Source organism: Diorhabda carinulata, chromosome X, assembly GCF_026250575.1.
Source record: "Diorhabda carinulata isolate Delta chromosome X, icDioCari1.1, whole genome shotgun sequence".
Lineage (NCBI taxonomy): Eukaryota > Metazoa > Arthropoda > Insecta > Coleoptera > Chrysomelidae > Diorhabda > Diorhabda carinulata.
Window position 1 is genome coordinate 3,353,787 of NC_079472.1, and position 5,558 is coordinate 3,359,344.

Genomic DNA, 5,558 nt, shown 5'->3' on the forward strand with positions numbered 1-5,558 from the left:
TACTACTTACCAAATTGGCTTGAATAGTACATTTCTTCTCGTCGAAACACTTTCGATTCTAATTCAGTCTAGTTGTTAGTGTTATCTAGTCGTGACTTCTATAAAAATTAAATATCTGGATTCGTGTGAGTGCTTGTGGAGTGGTACGAGCTTTGACGTATTTCTTCGACAAAACTATCCTCAACTTGACGAGGGAAACATTTCTTCAATACTGAAAACTCTAAGCAAGGGAGGCGGTGTTAAAAGAGCACGGAAAGATGTTGTATAAATAGTTGTCTTGAGTAAAACCTAACCTAACCTAACCTAACCTAACCTAACCTAACCTAACCTAACCTAAACTTAAAAACAATGACCGACGGTCAATTCCACCGTATATTGTAATTAATTTTCTCCAACACACCCTCAACCCCAAGTCGATAGGGGTTGGGGGATGATTTTTTAGTTAATTACCGATATTTCGACAGTTGTTATGATAATTCCGATTATAAATTAAACGTTCTGTATAATAAGAATGATGTTTTGTTAATAAGATTTGATAGATATGGAATGATAAATATTTTGTTATTATAAAGAGCACATTGTTTTTTTGAAGTACTGACTATAATATATGGAAGAATTTAAAAAAAAATAAATGATACTTGTAATTATCTCTAGCGTCGTAACTAAACAAAAAATTTCGTTTGAAATACTTGCACAGATATTTATAAACTAATGTCAGTCAGTCAATGACAGAAAAATTATAAACATATTCCAAAATTTAAATTTATTAACCACCTTTCGGCCCTTAACAACCACCCCTCATGACAGACATAAAAAATATTAATTAACATATTATTGAGCAGTTATTGAACCGATTAAACAGTATAGATTTGCATAAAAATTTGGATTCAGGTTCAATTCACCCTCTCTATTAATATTGAGCTTGTGCCGGGGGTTGATTTTTATTTATTATAGTGAAAACTACCCCTATTCCAAAAAAATTGATAGAGTACTAGTTTTGAGCGTGCTATTATCTGTAAATACTTCAAATTAACGTCGATAAACAATTTTTGATCTATTAAACAGTTTTTACCCCTAAAAATCACCCTTAAAACTGTTATCATTCAAAAATTACATCGCAATCGTTATTAAATATCTGGGAAACCCAATTTTATACTCGACTTCAAAGGTACCTCTGTACTTGGTGCTACTTTTGATTTTTTAAGGGTAAAAACTACCCCTATTAAAATTATTTTTAAATTCTAGATTTTGTTGGATGTGATCGATTGAAATCAACTCAATATATTAAAAAATTGTGTCTTAACAACTTTTATTACAATAAAAAGTAAATATAAAAATGATTTTTACTTCCCCCTACACTCTTTCTCTACGACTACTTCTTTCCACCTCAAATTCGTCTTGTAAATCTTCTTCGTCGTCTCTATTACATACAAAAAATCATTCTTGATAGGTCTTCAGGTACAGGTTGATCCGAATCAGATTATTTACCTCGATATGTGATAATGGATAAAACATGGATAAAACTTCACTTCGGAATCAAAACGATCATCATCTGAGTAGACTGTAGCGGTGAACTAGGTCCGAAACGTCCAAAGGCACGATAGGCTTCAGTATTCTGATATGCGCATGGAATATTTGATCGTTTGAATGAAAAAATCAAGAAAAAACTTCCTCATATGTCGAAGAAAAAAACCTTTTGTTACCAAGGTTTAATTGAACGAATTGTTTTCTCCGTATAGTCCAGATCTGGCCCCCAGTGACTACTGGCTATTAGCTGATGGAAAGGAGTTGATGAAGCTGAAGCTTTTTTAGGCTAAAAGACAATTCCTTCTACGAGCACGGCATCGAGAAGTTGGAGAAGCGTTGGAATGATTGTATTGATGAATAAAATCGATTTTTGGCAAAAAAAATGTGTTTTTCTTTATGATTTATTGAGTGATGGTTGGACTTCGCTACTCCAAGCGTTTCTACAATGTATCTTTTAGTTCAATGGAATCTAAATTCTTGATAATAACCAGATAACTCACAAAAACAAACATATTACAAACAAATGTCCGGTTTTTTTGGGAATTTATCAGAAGAATCAAATAAAATTCATTTCAAGAGCAATGCTCGAATTTAAATTTGCTACGTAGTTTAGTAGATAAATTTATCTCGAAGAAATCTCAATTAACGGGACATTATTGCGAAGCACCCACATTTTTATACAAATATCAAGTGCTCAAAAATATTATCATTAAAATAACTTTTCTATTGTGTATTTCTGTGTATAGATAAAAACAATAAGAGGCCCGATAAATACCAAAGAAAATACCTTTGACGAAACTAATTTAAACGATGATTATTACAAAATATGCGGTACAATTATCAAAAGGGTTGTTATTATAAGGGCGTTGGAGGGGCATAGGAGAGGGCAAATACTTCAAAAATGTCTCCTGGGCCGGAGACTGTATCTTACGGACAAACACGAATGTTTTGGTTGTTTTTTCCCTATCCAAGAAATTTTTTCCAACAAAAACAATAGAAGGCATTAAGTCAATGAAATTTGACAATTAATAATGTTTAATATGAACGTAATTTTCAAATTAAGTCAATAGATTATAAAACAAACATTAGATATTTAAAAAAAAATCTCAGCGGGCCGGATAAAGTTAGTGAAAGAGTCGTATCCGGCCCACGGGCCGGTTTTGGCCCGCCTCTGGGTAAAGTAGGCGTTGACCGAGAATGTCATTAATTTTTTCTTGTAACGTTTATAACAAAAGTTTTCGTGAAAAATTTGTAATGCAGTCTTGAAGAAATAAAGTTAATAATTCATTGATACAGTAATTTTTTTCTAAATATATTTTCAAAGATGGCCGATTCTACTGGAAGTCGATTTTAACTTTATTTTAAATAGAACATTTTGTATAATTTTGCCTGAAAACTTTTTTCGAAAAATGCATACTTTTTGAGTTATTAATTTTTTTGTAAAAAATTTGCCGTTGCAGACCCTTATAAATTATTTTTTTACGAAAATACCCTTAAAGATATGAAAATAGTTTCTGTTCGGATACTTTTAAAAAAATCAGACGTATTTAAATTTATGTTGGAAATTTTTTCATTTTATACAGGGTGTGTATAAAAAATGTTCAAAGTTTAACTTCACAAATATGAAATTTCTTAATTTTTTTAAGTAGAACCACCCAGTGTTTTTTCTATATAAAGCAAATTCATGTACACTTTCCTATACCTAAACCTTACTGTTATCCAGATATTAAATGTTTTCAATAAATTTTTAGAGATGCAATAAAGAAATTTGATATTTATGATTTTAAACTTTGAACACTTTTTATACACACACTGTATAAAATGAAGAATTTTCCAACATAGATTCAATTACGACCGATTTTGCTAAAAGTAACCGAATAAAAACCGTTTTTATATCTTTAAGGGTATCCTTGTGAAAAAATAATTTATAAGGGTCTACAACGGTCAATTTTTTTACAAAAAAGTATGCATTTTTCAAAAAATGTTTTTAGACAAATTTTTAAAGATATGAAAATGGTTTCTATTCGATTGCTTTAAGCAAGGTCGGAAGTATTTAAATCTATGTTGAAAATGTTTTCATTTTATACAGGGTGTGCATAAAAAGTGTTCAAAGTTGAACTTCACAAATATCAAATTTCTTCATTTTTTTAAATAGAGCCACCAGGTTTTTTCTATTTTAATGCATTGAGGGTTAAAAAAAAGCAAATTTATGTTTACTTTCCTATAACTAAACCTCACCGTTATCCAGATATTAAATATTATGGAAATTTAGACCACGCCTGCATCTCTAAAAATTTACAGAAAACTTTTGATATCTGGATAACGGTAAGGTTTAGATATAGAAAAGTATATATGAATTTGCATGATTTTTTACCCCTAAATGCATTAAAATAGAAAAACTGGGTGGCTCTATTTAAAAAAATAAAGGAATAAGATATTTATAAAGTTAAAATAACAAAACAAACGTAGAAATTTTCATGATTTTACTATAAGTATTTTGCTATATACAGATAGTTTCAACTCGTCGTGGGACACCCCGTATATTGTCAGGAAGTCGAGAAAGTATATTTCGAAAGACGCAAAAAGTGTTAAGTTGACGATATCTTGCTCTAGTCCTTCTTCAGTATACATTTATCCTTCTGGAAATTTTTTAAACGCCAAAATATATCTATTATATTATATTATAGTGTTTCATAGAGTTTTTTCTATGATATCTTACAAACTGTCACAGCGCAACATAGTACGACGAAGTACATAACCTCAATCTTCAAATAATGGCAACGTTGCTTAAATATCTCCATTTTTATAGAAATAATCAAAAGAGAGGATATTGAATTTTGGTTTTGTTATAGTTTGAGATTCGTCGATTCAATATATTTGTTAAAAGTGTACCATGGTAAAGAATACATTCTACGAAATAAGTTTCCAAATAAACGCTCGTGTTGTTTTCAATAGGAAACGTGATAATAATCCTAAGTAGTATACCATGTGAATGTCGAGCTCTTAACTAAATATTTTATCAGTAATTCCTATAATCAAAATATTCATAATCCGATAAGCGAATCAAGGAATTCGCTAATAAAAAATACTTAGTTAAGGATCTGGGCTTAACGAAGGAAAAAGCTGAACTGCTTTGCTCTAGGCTAAAAGAAAATAACTTCCTGGAGGCTGGAACCAGCGTTCATGTGTATAGGAAAAGAGAACGGCAAGTATTTTGAACATTTGGTGTATTGCTCAGACATTCCTGATCTAATGAGTGAGTTTGGAAGAAGACTGGAGGTTTATTGATTCATCGAAAATAGTTTGAAGGCTGTTTTACTACACAATGGTAACGTGTTTGCTTCTATATGCTTCTGCATGCTTCTTGGTCAGCAAGTTTCCTGTTTGAATGGGACAGTAGAGCTAGGAATCAACATTGGTGCAAAAAGAAGTTTGTAAAGGCTTTGCTTAAAGACGGGCCTTGCTTCAAATATCTCTGTCAGGAATTTCCACACCTTACAGAAGCTAAATTGAAAGAAGGAGTCTTCATCAGACCTGATATTAGACGTTAACTTCGAATCCACAATAACCTCAAAGGAAAAGGAAACACGGGTATCCTTCAAGCAAGTTCTTGGGAAACGAAAAAGACCCAGGCTATAAGTCTATCGTTGGAAGTTGGAAGTTTGGAACACCAACATGAAAGTTCAGCAAGCTAATCATCGTAGAAAAAGTTACACAAGAAGTTTTAAAGAAAAAAAGATATTAGATTATAATAAAATACATATTGCTCGGAAACTATGGGTTAAAATAAAAAAGTTTTTTGTTGGCCTGTGTTATCTTAGAGAGGATTGGTAATAATGCGTTAGGACGATAATTCTTAGTGTTATTTTTCTCGCCGCCCTTGTGCATCGATGCCGCAGGATGTCTTGTTTTAGATGCTTAGTATAGTTTGTTCTAGCTCAGATCTAGTCACAGGTCTGAGGAAAACACTGTCAGTTATTGGATTCCCTAGCAGATTGGATTTTTGGTTTAAAAATTAATACTAAACACGA